Source organism: Gobius niger (genome assembly GCF_951799975.1).
Source record: "Gobius niger genome assembly, chromosome: 3".
NCBI lineage: Eukaryota > Metazoa > Chordata > Actinopteri > Gobiiformes > Gobiidae > Gobius > Gobius niger.
This window is the reverse complement of record NC_136854.1, coordinates 23,040,564-23,058,996: the sequence shown is the minus strand read 5'-3', so window position 1 is coordinate 23,058,996 and position 18,433 is coordinate 23,040,564. Positions and strand designations below refer to the sequence as shown.

The following is an 18,433-nucleotide window of genomic DNA, read 5'->3' as shown; positions in this document are numbered from 1 at the left end:
AATAATTAAGACTTGGGACAATAAATATGTAATGGGGGCTTTTTCCACCAAGTGCAGCTGCCTTTCCTCTCTGAAGATGGGGCCGCAGGGAGACAGGCCCAGGAAGAGCCACTAAGTACTCTGCACATTAAAAATGGATGCAAAGGAACACTGGTCTGGACGAGCCCCATCGACAAACCACCCTGAATGTTGTGATGAGAGTTGCCGTGGTTACTGCGTTCCCAAATGGTTCTTAGTTGTCAGGACGAATCAAATCATATGTGCCAGATATGCGTACAGGGCTCGGCCACTGGGGGCATCAAAGCTCAAAGATGTCATGGCAGAAGGAAATTAGGACAAAAGAGAAAGCGCGATGGGATGAGTGTTTTAAGAAAAGACAAGAAGAACTGGACTTTGAGAGACTGACATCATTTCCATAAAAGGGATTCCCTATCTGAGCATTTGTTCTTCAGCCTGTGCATCAGACTGTTTTTTTTTTTCATGGTTTGGATAGGCACAATTAGCAAAGACTGCCATTCAACATCCTCTGCAAACAACAAAACCTGTTTAAAATATGCATTGTAAGAGATTTGGTTTAAAGATCCTTAGACCCATATCGGTCAAACTCTAGTGGTAATGCAGCTGTCAATCAAAGCATGTTCTCATTTCAGTGTGCCTGATGTCACTGATCATGGCACGGCACCATCAGGAGAGATTTAGGGGTCAAGGGTCAGCAAGAAGGCGAACAAGAACAGGACATACCTAACATACTGTGAGCTCAATACAGAACAGAAAAATACATAAAACATTGACAATACCATAGCTATGGATGTGAAAGACTTGCATTGCAGAGAAAATTGATTTCAGGGTTGGGTTAAGAAAAAGAGCTTATGTATTGAGATAGCTTCCAATAATGATGAAGTGCAGAATCTAGTGATATAATATGATACCGGCGTCAATGCTTGTTTTTCAGTGTTGTTCTGCTGCTGAGACAAGCTTTCACTGGATTCAATTGCCAGGAATGCATTTATAAAGAGCAGGTGTATGTCTGGTTAGGGAAGAATATAACGATAAGTAAACGTTGAGTAAAAATGTTAACTCTGATTTCTTTCTGGTCAAACTGTGGTATTTTTGTATGTACAATATACTTTGAGGTGTCAAAAATACCCCAGCTTTAACATGTAAATCATATCTTTATGATTAATATTATCATAGCGTCATTTTAAAACCTCAATAATTTTATTTCCACAGCAATGAGACCTCAAATAGCCTGCCTTTAAAAAGCCTGTTTTTAAAACATGATATGTAGTGTGTATGTATGTAATGTAGTGGCCCATGAAACAGAAATTGCAAAGCCTTTAATGCATTAGTGTCATAGAACTCATTTAGTCTATAATCCATTCCAAGAACAAGATTAGAAGTTCAATGTAAGCAATGAAGGTCAATCACATCCATTACAATTGTTTCCATTAGGATTAACAGTCTGCATCATCATTGTAGAGGTTTTCCAATACAACCCTTTTCAGGCATGTTCATACCATATTGTACTGTCACTGTTAATAATAATAATGCATTTGTTTTATATAGCGCTTTTCTGGACTCCGACGCTTCACATTGCATTATTCATTCATTCATTCCATACTTTGTAGTGGTCAGCAACTATTGTAGCCACAGCTGCCCTGGGGTAGACAGACGGAAACAGGGCTGTCAATCTGCACCATCACTGAGGTCTGATGTGTTGAATTATAGAAATGTATTTTGTTAATGTCATTTTTATTGGTCAACTTGGGGCAGTGTAAATTCAGTTGACACATACTAACATACTAAATGTAAAAACACGTGTACACATTGTGACATGCCTGGTTTGCCTGCATTTCTTGGTAGGTTGGTTGACTATCTGGCAGTTAAATTACCGCATGTATCGGATTTTGTTTCTCTTCTACCGGATTTCTGGAATAAATAATATCTTGGATATCAACAAAGTCTCTGTTTGCAAAATTCACACACTTCCATTTTTGCCCTTTCCTCCTGTCCTATTTCGGTATTGACATTGAGCCGCTGGCTAAGGGTGTGAAGTGAGGCAGACTTAAAAGAGTTTGATCCGGGAGGTCAGCAAAATACACCTTTTTTGAAAACTGCCAGGTTAATAATTTATTTACTCCACATCGGCATGTCTCTTCTTAGCAAAAAAAGGAGAAACCAAATTAACCTTACAGAAAATATAGCACTATAAATCAAGCTATTAATGTGTGGAACTGTACAACTGTGATTTATCATGCGATTGCGATCAGATTTGCAATTGATGTGTTAAAATCAAGATTCAGTTCACTTTGCACATTTCAAACATTTCCTGGAGACAGAGTAACTGCTAAAGTAAATGTAACTGATTTGTAGTTGTCAATACTACAGGGTTAGCAACACAATTAGAGCCGATGAATATGGGATATTATGTGGTTTGCGAAGAACAATGATAGCATGGACATAATTGCAGCCTTTTCTATTTGTTACTAATATGTTCTAATATGAAAAATGCTGTGCAAACATGGATGGCACAAACACCGTTATATTAAAACAAGACCCGTAATAATCATAAAGACAGATAATGATGCAATTTGTCACCTCCTCAAACTGCGATAGGCTGCTACATCTGGGTGCGAGGGGTCATCGATCAGCAGGCCCAGGCAGGTTATGGCAGCAGGCTGATGGATAGGGGCTGTGGACGCCGGGGATGGCCGAGTTGCCCTTGTCGGAGTTATGAAAGGGAGAAGGGAATGGGAGAAGGGAGAGTGAGCGGGGGTGAGGGGGTTGGGATACTACAAGCAGGACCAAAAATGTGCACCCAACACACTCATTTGTCATGCTTTGTCATGGCGGGACACACGGCAAAAGCCCCAGTGTGTACAGTAGAGGTTTACACATTGCACCGCCATGGTATAATCAGTGTTATTATACTTAGCGGTGAGGACTCATAGGGGAATTGATATGGCTGATAGGTGATGATCACAATGTATGCCGTGTGTACTGTGTGCATATGTGCACAAGAGAGGCTGGGGTTGTTGTGGAATCCAAAGCATTTGACCCCAATCTCAGTCATTGCATTATTTATAGAGCAATGGCAACTTCTCCATTGTTTGTTTTTCAGAGAACGAAAATGTGAAGGGAGGACAGATGGGAAAACAAAACAAAAATGATATAGCACAATAGGGCCGTTGAAAATGTATTTTTAGGGCAAGCATATAATCAAACTAGAAACTAAATACCTTTACAGTAAATTATGTCTTTGAAAGTATTTGAAAATCATTATCTAGTCCAAGTCGAGTCAAAAATGTAAGCCCTGTTAAGTCTTGATGAATAACAATCTGATCTAGAGAATGAACTAGGTCTGCTTTTTGGAACCAAAGAGCCAATTCTTCCTGAAAATACTCCATCAAGAGATACCACCAATTTAAAGACCGTGAGTGACCGGACTGAACCAGGACTGAACCAGGCCTAAAATCAGACCTGAGACTAGGACTAATGCGTTATGCATGTCCAAATGAAGTCCAGTACTTAACCTGACCTTTCACTAAATCGTTGAAAGTCATTTGAGCGATACTAGAGTTGCATGTGGCTCTAAACTTCAAATTACTGTCTGAAAATGGAAAGTGGAAAACACTCTGGATCATGTAACAAAACATGAAACACTCAATGCTATATATATATATATATATATATATATATATATATATATATTTATTTATTTATTTATTTATTTATTTATTTTTTATCACTCAACCTTATTGCGCTACAATTTACAGTGGTAACATCAAAATGCATTACCACTAATTGCTCGCCAGGGAGCTCCCACTAGTTTCCCGATGGGACCTCGAGAGTTGACAGTGTATCGGCTCGGCTGATTGGAGTTTTATGCTGGGAGCTGGACCAGCGTTTACAGCACTTAAATGCACTTTATATAGTCCTTATCAAGACAGCCACTTCTCATCTGTGGGGCGGTACAGGGACGGCAGCAGTGCTTGTATCCTCAGAGATCTGCTGAGCCTAATCAATAGAAGCCAGCAGCAGCTTTCTACAGTACATGCCACCATTTCACTGGCTGCTACCCAACACAGAAAGAGGAGCGGCTAAATAGTGTGAAGTGAAAGCAGTGCACCATGGCTCGGCTCAGGCTGCTTTACAATGGGCCACAACTGCAAAATGATTGTGTTGGTAGGAGCATGTGCGTGCGTGCGCGTGTGTGCGTGTATATGCTTGGCAAGCAATTTGTTGAATCAACTTAACGTATGCTGCATGTGTAGTTCGTGAGTTGTGCCTATGTGAATGTGCCCTGTCCATTTGGGTAAGAAACCCTTTGGTAAACTGCTTTGCGTTTTAAGTGTGTCGGTGTGCGTGTGATTTGGTGCCAATCCTGGACTCTACTGTTGAATTCCAATCAGAGAGAAAGTTTTCTGAGCAATTCTCATTCAGATGATTGCTGTTACTTTATGTGCAGTTAGGAAGAAGAAGTGGTGAAAATCAAGAACAAATAAGTGCCATTTTTGGTTTGCTCAGTCCGGGATTTTGAAGTTCAACAAGAATTCACTGTAGAAATGGCCACCTCACATGACACTGAGTTGGTTATATACATATTATTTATGTTTCAATTATCATTTTCAAAGTTTAAAGCAACAGAATTATATGTATCTCCATACTACCCTGGTGCTCAGTAAAAGGATGAAGGGTCACCAGCGCTGTGCAAAGAGAAGCTTCATTCTCTGCTGTGACTGAATTCTAGACTGGTAAAGAAGAACATGTCTGCCACCACATCTGAGGCCCAATTAATAATATATAAATATTTTTTCTATTACCAGAAGCTTCTTAATCAGCTTAGCATGTCTTAGAAAATGTCTCACATAGTAAGAATTTGTCACAATAAATTAATTTAATGTGCAACACTTGGTCGTTTGAATGTTACCACAAAGACTTAACATAGAGGGACGGGAAATAATGTCCGTTTATCTCTGCAATGCAGCCCATTCTTTTTAAATTCTTGCAAGGCTACATTGTGCTTCTAAATTACAGACAGGGATTGAAAGAGCACATTTAAGCTAAGATCAAAATAAGTATTGATCATTACCACATGATAGCAGGAGGAAGGAAGTCAAGGAACTCTTTTGCAAACCTATAAGGTCTGCATAGGACGGCAGTGGAACATTTTGACAACCAGTCAGGTTGTAAAAAGTTAAGACATAAACACCAAACACATCTGCACACATTTCATCGATGTCCAAGTCGAGACAGAGACCAAGAACTGTCTGTAACACTAGAAGACAACCTTGTTATTTTCAATAAAGCTATTACAGAAGGCTCTTATGAAAGGAGCCAGGCAGAGCTGCAGTTTGTTAGCGGTCCCTCTGCTTTGGTCAGACCGTTCAGAGGATGCGCGGAGGAAAGTGATGCCAATCTCCACACAGGGGGATGTATTAAATGACGGCTCTAATCTAATATGGAGATACTGAGAGACCCGCTAAGGCACTTCCTGCGTCTAAGGCTGTGCAGGAACGAAGTCATTAGGTTGTGCTGAGTAGTGGGTCTGTGAATACATTAGAGAGGAGGAGGAGGAAGTCATTTCATAGTGCATGTGTACAAGGTGAAGAATGGACAAGGGGTAATGATGCAAAGACAAGGTGGTGATTTGTTTTAAGCCACCATGCCGCTAAGTCACATCACGTTAATGTACAGATTATGTTGATGGCGCCTCATACCCCGAAGGGAGGAATAAAATTTACATACTTTTTGGAAACCTGTAGGTGTTAAGTACAATGAACTCACACATGCAAAAAAAATAGAATAAAAAAAGCCTATATCAAACCATATCTAAGGTATAGGAAACAGGTTCTGTGTTCGAGTCCCAGACCATGTGGGATCTCTTGTGAAGTTTGCAAGGAGTTGTGTTTAAATCTCTCCCATCAACACAGGCACACTAGTCCAATCGTCCAACCCGGGAGTCCTGACCAAGCTTAGCACGGTATTAGGAGATGGGGCACCCTAGCAGGCACTGAAGGATGGGTCAAATAGATAGGACAGCTTTTCCTTAAGGTATACTTTAACCTTAACTTGGCCCTTCAATCTATAACCCATGGACATCGCACCTATTATTTCCAACTCATGAATAAGCAATATGAAGTTAATATATAAAATCGCTTACAGCTGTTTCATTTCAATAGCTTTACAGTATACCAAGTGGATGTGACAGGATATTTTACCTTAGTAATGTCGTCCGAGGACAGGGCAGTGTGATTATTCTTAAATACTTGGCGTTTGTAAAGAGATTATTAATATACTCACACGCATAAAACCTTAGACCTAATCTAAGCTGTTTATGACATAGTCGTTTTTTTTTTTACAATCCGGAACTGCGCGCGCACACACAATCACATTCTTTAATCCCAGGTGCCTCAGGGAGTCTCAGGAAATGGGAATGCTGCTGTATAATTCCTGAACAGAGGCAAGAAGGAATGGATTTGTGTTGGACGTACAGCTCCCCTGGAGAGAGTGAACAAGGCAACAACAACAGGATGTGGGTTGATGAACATGGGGACAATAGACCTATAAAAGCTTGGATTCAATTGGAAAAACAAGCAGGGAAAATAATCAAAGCCCATTAATTGCACAACCAGAGACAAACAGAGCTAATCCTATTGGCAGTATATTGAGAATACATTTTCAGGAGCTCACTTAGGCCAGACAGCAAAAGTCCAGGCCAAGACAGCGGAGGTAAAGCAACCCATTGAGGATACTAAAGCAAACACTCAAGTCGCATAATGGACTGGAAAATTCCCCGCTTTAGCCCCAAGTACTCAGCCTCGTTCATAAAAATGCCTGCTTGTGCGCCTGACTGCTGATTGATATAACGCAATAGTGTTTCATATTGTGTTGACATGAAAGACGTGGGCTTTTATTGTCCTCAACACCTGGTGGTTGGCAGAGTTTAGCCATGGAGAGATCCACTGGCATGTAAAAATTATACACATGCAAAAATACACATCAGTGATGGGGACAGGAAAGAAGATTTCTGAACCTCAGTGCTTGATTGACAGGTAATCTGTGAGAAAATGCCACAGATGTATAGTTGGGGTGGCTGCCAAGGAACATGGCAAAAGCAAGCGGGGATAACATATGGATTATGGACAGACAGTGAATAGATTTTGTCCTTTTAGAAGAGAAGACAGTGGATGAAAACAGAATCCTCGCATCTACAGAATAAAAGAAAGACCTAAATTACAGTACCTCAGACGTATCAGTTACAAAAGACAGGAATAGGATTTAACACCAGCTTCTCTGCATTAAAAGCAACTAGGACTAAGATGTAATGGTGTCCATGCATCCTAGACGCAAAAATGAAGACGTTTTTCAAATGCTGTATTTAAATGTAATGTGTAATGTAATGATTTCCTAATGAATACATTGCATTGTGTGCGACAATGAAAATGTCACAACTGGCCAGAATGGTGGGAAAATGTCTTTGTTTCCCATGAATGAAGAGCAATGGCTAGTACAAAACGTCAATGATGCAAACTATATCCGAAAATAACTGTGAGAGGTCAGGGTGTTAGAGATGAAAGGAAGTTGGGACTAACAGCGGGTTAGTGAAGAAAAAAGGTGTTGAACAAGCCGCCAATCCTTCAGCAGGGCAAAAGAAAATGATGTGAAAAGTCCCTACTAAATGTGCCACTAAGTCGCTGCCGCAGATTAAACTGTAGTGGCGAGGAGGGGCACGGCTAGATGGAGGAAGGGAAAGAGAGACAGAAAGAGGGAGGGGGGTATAGGGAGAAAAGAGCTTTGTGGTCTGGCACCAGTCGGCTCTGTCAAACCATCAGGCATGCTGTGGGAATAGAAGAAAAAACGGGGAGACGAGGGAAAGATGACAACCTCTGAATTTGCGGATAAGTTGGGGAAATGCTTTATTCGTGAAGGCCCGCGTGTGTTTGGTCCTCGTGTGTGGAAAAGAGTGGAAAACTAAATTGTTGCGGTTGTCCCAGAGCATCTACGAGTGATTGGGATGGGGGTCTGAGAATGCCTCGACCACAAACTGTCTTCACAACGTGTGCCCAAATCATACTTTCCTTATTTTGTGCCAATGAGAATAACCCCTTATCTCAAGCTTATTTTCAAAGAAACAACCACAGACATAAATAAGTATTCCACTCACAGGGCTCATGCTCATTGGCCACTTTATTTGGAACATGTGTTTAACTTCCACTTAACACAGTGACCTAATCAGCCGATGCTTGCTCATAATAGCATACCATAGAAATCCGGAGGAGGTTTGTTGCTATCTTCGCCTGTAGCTTCAAATACGTTGTGTTTTGTGTCAAGTATTCAATCCCTATTCTCCCCATATACAAATATGAAAGTATGTTTTTTCATTATAGTTTCTCTGTCATTAACATATCAAAAGTCGAGGCCACACATTATACTACATGGTATAGCATGACTTGGACAACGATGATGGGTTGCCAACAGCTTAAGATAACTTGAGATTTGTGATACAATTAAGAGGCTGATACAGAATTCTGAAGAGTTCCCGGTGAAGATGTTTCGCTAAAACTGACCACCTCCCCTTATGAAGCTTCTATTTAAACAGTAGTGTTCAGAATTAAAGGAAGATATCCAGTGAGTGGGAATTGTGCAGACATTCTGTTCAGGCTAGCGATCGGAGGAGAGTGGATAGACTTGTCAATGATAATAACGCACCCCAAATATTAAAGTTCAAGATCGGTAAAACTCTGCATGAAGTATACCCAATAAAGTGACCCGTGCTAGTTTGTAAAGCACATGTAAAAATATGGGGAAACCTGATATGTGTGAGACTGCCTCTGAATACTTGATGTCCTTGAGCAAAAATGTTCACTATTTTATGTTTCACCAGTGCATGAAATACAAAGGGAACATATGAAAATATTCAAGTTGTGTGGTTTTGAATATCAGAGGAGGCGGGATGGAAAAGCGGGGAAGAACAGAGAACGAGGGGAAGTCTGAAAGTAAATTTTTAATATCTTACCATATGCTCATCTCCACAGGTGAAGACTTTGTGCTTATTAAATACCTATTCACAGCCTGCATGTGGGTGTGATTGCATGGATGGAAGTGAAGCAGAGGTTTGAAAGCAAGCTTAACAACGACTGAACAATGGGGCTGTGGTGCGGGTGTGAGGGCTCAGTCAGACAGACCTGGAGATGCAGGTGAGAAAAAGATAGTGAATATTGTGAGGACATGTAGAGATGGGGAGCCGTCCCCACCAGCTGACAGGCAACTCAACAGCCTGGTAGCCTCTGAGCGGCCCGTAACACTGCTCCTTGCTACAGAGAAGAGCGATAAAGCTCTTCTCTGTAGGAGCGGTAGTTGGACTCCGGCAGACTGAAGCAGAAACATGTGGTTTCAAGCTTATTTGATAACTGTCAATACTGTTAAGTATGTATCATCAATAACTTTAAAACACCTACATCAGGTTTAAGTTTCTATCTAGCATTTTGTCATCATTTTCTTCTGAAGACTTTTTCGTTTTTAACTCTTGACTATCTCCAGTTTTTTTAAAATTTTATTTAATTTAATAATTTATTCGAATGGGACAATGTATTTTAAAAACAAACCACCAACACAACCACCAACACAGAACATAGTAATCTCTTAAAATCTGCATTCAGATTACACAGTACTAATTTACTCCATTGACTAAATTTGAATCATAAAGCTTGTCCAGATACTCAAACTCCATTATTCAAACATTCACATAAATGTGGCCGCTAATGCCTATAGGGCTGGTCTGACCACCGCCAACCACAGACACAAATACATTTCATTCAATGTGCTTTTGTGACTTCATTGCTGCTCCGACTCTATAAGTATTTTTATTCACCATGTTGGAAGGGAACAGAAATGACAAGCTCATGTTTTCCGATTGGAGCCTCGGTTGTCCGGGCCTGTGGGAACCAAAAGCCGTGGCCGCTATAATTACCAAGTCGACTCATAACTTCCCTGACCTCGCTGTCACCTCTCTTACTTAACCCTACCTAAACCCAGCAGGGAAGAGGCACAAGGCCTTTCAGACAAATCTACATATAGGCACAAGCTCAACACCTTGTATGTATGGGATGTTGAAATGTGCTGACAAATTTGCATCCACACACCACTGGCGGCTCTGCAGACACTGGCATCCATCACTTCTTGTGAAACTTAATCTGCTGGACAGGGAGAACAGCTGCAATGGCACGCACACACATACACACACGCACACTCAAATCAGCTGGGCTAGGTATTTACTCTTCCACAGACTGGCATGCGACAAGGCACCTCTGACCCAGGAGTAGCAGGCTTAGGGCATAAAACAGGTTGCAGTCCACTTGCCTCAACAGGACAGAATTGAGCAAATCAGAAATCTTACTTTAAAGGACACAAAATAAATAATACAACCCATTTTTACAAGGTGTACTGCAAAATCAAGGTCTCGTTCAAGTGAAGTGTGCATGTCCTGTCCATGACATTCTTCAACTAGATACAAATGAATGTTATGCATGTATCTGAGAATTGATCTAAGTTGACCCTTGTGAAAGAGGAGAATGGGAGTCAAGGTCCGGTGCTGTGTGATGTATGGCGGGGGGAATCCAGAGGTCTGCACTCTCTTCTTTATGGTTAATTCTCTTACTTCATACACTTGTATAGACTTCAATATACAGTACAGTATGGCGGCGTGAGCCCTTACACCGCCATAAGTGAAATGTCCCTGGTCAATGTTTCTGCGAGCAACCTGCCAAGAAGGTATACAAATATCACCTTTCTTAAAAAAAAAAAAAAAAAAAAAAAAAAATCAGAATAGCTGAGCACCACTTCCTCTTTTCTCTCTTATATCAATAAGTCACACATTTTTGCTGTAACAGAAGTAGCGTGATTGATTTGCTATAGACGTTAACGCTGCCATACACTGTCTGGACAAGACTGCTGATGGACATTATTGCACATTGCAGCCATTGAGTTGTGGCTTAAGGGGAAACGCAATTGTCATGGTTAAAAAAAATGACACCAGACCTATCATTTACAATCCAGGTGCCATAGTCACTTCACCTTAAAATGAATGTAATTTGATGGATGGTCCTACACCCCCAAAAGACACATCCATAGACTATTTCAGTGAAAGCCTGTTAGCAGAGTCAAATCCACAGACATAAATTCAACCCTCTAATCCACTGTGGCAAACTGCTCATAGCATTTTGCATAAATTCCAATCCAAGGCACTGGACAAAAAAAAATAAACACTGCTGTTTTATGACCAAGCCATGGAAATAAAGGCACAGTTTCATCAGTGCTGTTGCTCATTTGTGACAAAATACCTCAGAGCATCATTGGAAAGGCAGAGTACCGACCCTATAGGCAACAGCGAGCGAACCCAAGCGCCCTACAGCCTCCGTAATCTCCTCTCAATATGAAAACACGGAATTCAAGGCACAACAGTAGCATTAGTTTACAGTTTAATTGACTGTCGCGATCATTCTTTCCAAATGTGAGATATTTTTTAAAAGCAACAATTAAATCATTATCATCCTGTGCAGTAAGAAAGCAATTTAAACTCGCATAATCGGCTGGTAACTATTGGCATAAAAGCGACAAGTGAGTGAATGAAAACGATAACGGATGAGGTATAAGCGCACCATATGCCAGTCATATATGCCATTATCAAAAAGCGTGCCCACGCACTCAAACGTGTACAGATAACCGCTGTAATAAGTTGCACCGTTCACGTGAGCAGCGGTGGCAACTACCGAAAAGACATGCTGGCTCACCATATCAGCTTCCCATAACCCGGCGTCTCGTGGTCAAAAAAAAAAAAAGTGGCAGGTCGGATCGAACCAAGCTCTTCTAAGAACCGTCGTTTTCTCCTGCGTGCATAACATCCACCGTGGCTGCGGCCGCTCTGCCCAAATAATCCCCTCACAGCGCGTCTGCTTCTCCCTCCTCTCTCTCGCTCCCCTTCTCTCTCGCTCCAATAATTTCCTCCAACCTACGCTGCCGTGCGTGCCGTGTGTGTATACGGAAGGGTACGGTAGCCGCTAAATCCCCTGTGTGGTGCTGTAGTGATGGCTCGAGAGTGAAGTTGGCGGATTTTAAAGGTGCAGCGGCCGCGCGTGAAAGCCGTCGCTGCGTTGTTGATTTGGGGGGGGGAATCTGTAGCGATCCGGAGAGAAAAAAGGTGCTTCTTCTTTTCCTCTTCGCACCCGGCCTCGCTTGGTAGGAGATGAAATCATCCCCATCGATGTATTTTTTTTTTAATGAGCCGATTACTTGCCCTTGGGTTTATTCAAACGTTTAGATGCCAAATCCACCGTGGAAATTAATAACGCAGAAAAAGTTTCAAAGTTTCTGTATTTACATCTTCACGCTCAGAGACGATGATTTTAACGCAGAAGCTGTCCAGATGTTTGCTTTAGATATGGACAAAATTTCATCTCTCATATTCATGCCAGATATCTCGATAAAAAAAACATCATAATAATATAAAAGAGTGCAGTTTTATTGATGAGTATCTATCGTTTATATATTACGCTTTTTCGATATTAATATCTTGAATGTTCATATCTCTCTATATATCTATATATATCGATACGATAACGATATATCTTCCAGCCCTAGTTTGTATGTGCTTAAAATGTGATAAACCAAGAAGAGTGTCACAGCAGTTACAGGATACGTAGCCTTTATCAAAGTACATGAACGAGTGTTGTAAAATAAATACGTCTGGAAGATTTGGCAATTGATAAAACCACCTAAACACTTTCTTTCTAGAATATCTCCTCATCGTTGGTTAACTTCGTAAATGATTTTGCAAAGACAATATTAAAGTACTCTCTTGGAACCGCCACCTTAATGTGGTAGAGGGTTTGAGCGCCCGAATGATCCTGGGAGCTATGTTGTCGGGGGCTTCGTGCCCCTGGTAGGGTCTCCCATGGCAGACAGGTCCTAGGTGACGAGTCAGACAAAGAGCGCTTCAGAAGCCCCTTATGAGAGACCAACAAGCCCAGTTAGAACTATGAGGCCGTCCTCCCGTGGACCCACCACCTGCAGGAGGGGCCATAAGGGGCTGGTGCAATGTGATTTGGGCAGCTTTAACGGCTGCCCCCACGACCCGGCAACGGACAAGTGAAAGAAAATGGATGGATGGATGGAATATTAAAGTAGTAATCACCCATTTTACATTTTATCCCTCTACAATAGGAACAGCATCGGAAATTGTCCAAAAAGTCTATTAATCAGCTTTCTAATAAATGCGATGGACCCAAAGGGTGACATTTGAAATATTATGCAAAGTTTGTGGTTGTGAGAGAACAAGATGCTGGAGACAGATACCTGTGGTGTGGAGATGAACGTCACATCAGGACAACATTTTGAGGAGTAAGGTTTTGGTGCTCATGCCTCACAGAAACAGGCAGCGACAGTCTAATCTGTGTGTGCTGACCTAGAACACCAAACATAATCAGTGGTGCAGCAGATTCTCATTAGCACAATGTACGTAGATGAGACAGGCAGGTGGCACAAACATGCCTTTGTTGCAAAAATAAATATATTCAAGAAGCTGAACCTGCAGGACATACACATGCACAATAGGAGCCCATAGAAATGAGTAATATTAGGAGCATTAGCATATACAAATGTTAAGCGCACACGCCACATCACTTTAAAGATAATAACTTGGTGCCGAAGAGATAAAAGCTTTGCTGGAAATAAGTTGGGGACTAAAATAGAATGTGGGGCTGCATTTGATGGGCCTCATGACAGAGCATCACACTGCAGAACCTCTCTGGCATTGAGTTACACAGCATCCCTGTTCAGACACTGCTTAGCGTGTATTAGTAAGCCAATCTGCGCTTTGAAACGTGCAGCATAAGACAATGCCGGTCCACACTGCTGCACCATTGTGTTGTCAAAGTATATAAAGCCTACTATGTATGTAGGCACTGCAGATTAAATATTCAAAGGCACAATGATAAATATGTATGGATCTATGGGTTCAGTATTCAATGGCTGTACCGGAACGCATGACTGCCCTTTGTATGGGCAAACACATGACTGGAGCACACATGTTCACTGAGATTCATGCACTGCGGCCACAGTGCGCCCACTGTCAACCTATGCATTTCTACATTCAGTGATCTTTAAGTCATGCATAAATGGCCTACATTGTTCTGATAAACAATATACAAGTCAACAAAATTAAGACAAAAAAAGTATTATTAAAGTAGTAAAAGTATGTAAAGGACAGACTTCTTATGCAGTTGTTTTAAGAGTGTCAAATCAAATGTACAGAATGTTTTATGGTACTTCAATAGTGTTGTATGTTCCTTACAGCATTATGATTGTGCGACATCAGTTTGGTCCAAAAACCCAGAATCCCAAATCAGAACAGGAAATTGAAAAATTGAAAATGATTTTCCTCTAAACGTTGCTTTTACGTTATATAAAGTAGCTTTGTCTTGAGTCTATAAAATGCCACATAAAACACATCTTTGGCTCCTCACCTTAAAGGCTCAACTCTGGTTTATCTAGATAGGCACAGTGCAATGGACCATTATAGCCCTGACATTTCAATAATTGCCTGTAATCTCAGCATCTCGCCGCGCCACATGCTTGCACACAGGCACAAACTTCATCATAAATAAATGCCACACTGTCACATTTACTGATGTGTTCACAGGATGTACACAAATAAACATCCTTACTGCTTTGAAGACAAAATGGCCACAACAACCACATTTGATATGGAGCGTTTCAATCAAAATCTATATTTGAATAATTGTCCATTAAACCGTATTAATGACACTTATTTATCAAATGACAAAAGAGTAAAAACAGGCTATTCATTGTTTTATTAGGATCCCCATTAGCTGCCCATTTAGTGACTGTTAGTCTTCGTTTAAAGTTCTTGTTTAAAAAGTTATGCCTCTTATCCAAGAAGACTGAGCATCCTATGAAAACTTTACAACATTGCAGCCCAGATGTCCAAAAGTGTCCATAAATCAGTCACAATCCAGTCCTTTCCTTTCTTACTGTATCAGGACATCATTATCTTCCCCTTCCTTATGGCACATGCTGGACTTTTCCACATTTTTCAGTGGAAAATCATTACACCATTACAGTAAAGGTGTAATGGTTAGTTGCCTGCTTCACTGCTGTAACAGAGATGGCATGTTCCTTCGCCGAACCTCAACAATTACAGCCATAATTTGATTGGGGGAGACAGTGATGCAGCTAACGAAGAGGAGAAGTCTGCAGGATGTCAAGGGGAAAATGCTAGAGGTCGGTTTATTACACCTTAATGTCAGCCATATCCTTCCAGTTTGTAATCTTATCTGATGCCAACAATTAGCAGGAATCCTCAAAGTAATAATTGGATCTTCTTGATTCATATAAGCCGGCGTACATACAGTAATCTGCACAAGTGAAAAGATCCAGTGTGCGTCACAAAAAAAAGAAAAAAGAAAAAAAAACGCAGGAAGGCACCAGTTTGTGTGAGTGTATTGAGCAAAAAAAGGAAAAGTTGAAAAAAAAAAAAGTGTCAAAGAAAAGCAGCCTGAAGCTTTCGGTGATGGGACTATACAATAATGTGCATCCCGTCTGCTCTATTCACATGGAGGAAATTGCATTTGGGAATACTGAACAGTGGAGTGATGAGGTAGACAGCCCTCCCTTCATAAACTTGGGGAGTTTTGTATGGAGGCCCGCATTATCAAAGTCGAGAAGCTCATATCTACAGAGTGAAACGCGCACACACAGTAGACATGATTTTCATTTAGGCTCCGGCAAACACTCTCCACTACAACTGAAAGAGAGGAAATGAGAATTGTAGCAAATACAAGAGCCATGAAATGCCTTAAAGATAAAAGCAAAGAGGCATCAGAAGTCTACAGAATACTCAGAGAAGACTTTCATGAGTGCGATGTGAAGAGAAGGGCCTAATCAGGACCATTCTCAGGGAAGCAAATCGTTGGAGAATCATTTTTGGAGCGGCAAAAGGGTCAACAAGTTTCAAAAATGTACAGCTGACACACCATTAAACAAGGCTGCTGACTCTGTGTTAAAAATGGGTGACAAATGCCAAACTAAGCAGCTATCACCTTAAGGAAAGGCATCCACATGTCTACGCAGGAACATTTTTAGGAAAGGTGATCCTCATTGTGTGAATAAGGATTAAATGACAAATAACAAGACAGACAAATGGTAGAAATTCTCCAATAATAAGGCGTTTAGGTTGTGTATTGGAGGGGGAATTAGGAATAGCAACTGATTCTTGCTAATCTGCCTCATATCAGGAGCAGCAATAGATGTCGTTGTGGTGAAATGTATTTGTAAAACTGGGCGACTAACAAAGAAGCTTGGCGCTACTGAGTGAAGAAACAATTGTCAACTCTTTGAGAAGCTTGTCACTTGAAAAATAAATCAAATTGTTTCAGCCATAAAAAAAATATTTAGCTGAAACAAATTATTGTGTTTGCATTGACCAACAAAGCACTACAAACAGCCCTCCTGTTACATACAGTTTCACGAGCAATTAAGTTTGCACAAAGCAACAAAGGGAGACAGGAAAAATAAAACAATCAGTGCTTTACACACACACCTTCATGCAAAACACACACTCTACTCGGGTCAGTGCGAAGTGGCTGTCACTATGATTGGTCTGCTGCAGAAGGCGAGCCCACAATAGCCAATTATCCGTCATTATACCCCACAGCAGCTCTCGTGGTCTGGATGCCTGTGCAAGTACTGGAGTGTGTGTGTGATACCGAGGAGAGATCGGCAAATTGCTAGTTATATATTTCAGAACAGCAAATGGGGAAAGCAATAAACATGCAGAGAAAACATACATAAAAGGAAGACAGCAGACAGGGGTTGATGATCAGATTTGACAGGGAGGATGGGATCGTGGGGAGACCTCCAGTGAGCTGCGTCTCCAGTGACAGATGTGCGGCGACCGTGAGGATGGAGATTCAGACTGGGATCATAGACAGTTCTGGCGAGTAAAACCAATGCGTGACCGAATTTATGACACTCATACATTACAACCAAGTCTTTTTTGATTCAGAAAGCCTTCGAAAATTGCCCAGTTTGTCCTATAGTTAATGAGGAGTACTGTGTACACCTCTATAATATGGTGGTTTAACCCTTTATCAAACCCAAGCACAGCTTTGTGTTGGATTTTTGTGTGTGTGTAACTCCCACATTTAATGCAAATTGAGTGAAATGTATCCAAATCAACAAAAAAAAGATATATATTTTTAATCAAATTGTGAACTGTAACTCAAAAACAAAGATTTGAACTTAGAAACAAATCCTGTATTAAATCTCTTACCTGGCTGTACCAACAAGACCAGGAATGTTTTTGGACCATATACTACAGTAACATTGTAACAAAAAGTTGTCAATTAAAGGGTTACTTATCATAAGAGGAGAGTCTCAATAAAATTAATCCTTTAATGAGTTATAGCTTAAGAAAGGTATGAGAACATTTTTGTGTCACCTTTTCATAGAAGTGACTGTGGGTTAAAACAATCATTTTTGCATTAAACATGAGGATATTGGTTTTTGCCAAGCAATGTCTCATTTTAACCAGATTGTAGTTAATTTTGATTTCAAATGAAAGTTCAAAAGGTGTTCGGATTATTTCATTAAAATAGGATTCTTTTTAAAATGATCACTTTTGGAGCGCAGGTAGCCTAGGGGTTAAAGCTAGAACGCAGCTCAGCAACTTTCAGAATGTTCTAATCTTCACTTCCATTTCACGCTATACAGTCCTGTCTAAGTGAAGCTGGGACCCAAAAAAAGACAAAAAGAAAACAAAGCTCCCAGATTTATAACTTTTATCAAGGTAAACACTTTGTAATACTATGAAACAATAATTGTGTCTTCCACTAGATTTCATAATAATATTTTTTTTTACAAATATAGATCAACCAAAGTCTGGCCCATTTTCTGAAAACCGCTGAGGTGAAGGAAATGTAGAAAATGTTGCCAAATTAACAAATACAGAACTGTCTGCAATATCGAGGTATGTTGGTGTAATATTTGATTATCTAGGAAGTCTAACCAAACAAGAGCCAAACATTGTTATGGACCACCCGAATCCGATCAATTACTACAATTCATTGACTACATGTTGTCTATTAGGCAAAGTGAATCACAATAATATGATCTTCTTTTGTGGAATAGTTATTGAGTAATTGAACCATAGACCTTCAACTCAAGACACAGTGCCACTACTGCTCCCTTGATCCCCACCAAATAATGATCCTAAAACCACAAATTTAGACAGCCATCTGTAATGCTCTTATCTCTAACATCATCAGTGCTTTTGCTCCAGGGGAAGTCTCTTGTGATGAACAACATCATTGTTAAAGATTTGAGTACTCATTTCAACAGATTACCTGTTATCAGG

At 40.6% G+C, this 18,433-nt stretch overlaps 1 protein-coding gene across 16 annotated transcripts in view; it reads right to left on the bottom strand.

The window, feature by feature from the left end:
- The window catches only part of ptprdb (protein tyrosine phosphatase receptor type Db), a 125,087-nt gene that overhangs the window by 81,760 nt on the left and 24,894 nt on the right, over positions 1 to 18,433 (bottom strand). The window contains exon 1 of one of the 16 annotated variants that reach the window (XM_079554412.1): positions 11,793 to 12,028. The exons of the other annotated variants lie outside the window; for them this stretch is intronic. The gene's annotated coding sequence lies outside the window, so the exon portion shown is untranslated. Of the gene's footprint in view, positions 1 to 11,792; positions 12,029 to 18,433 lie in introns of those variants that run through there. 16 annotated transcript variants of the gene reach the window in all.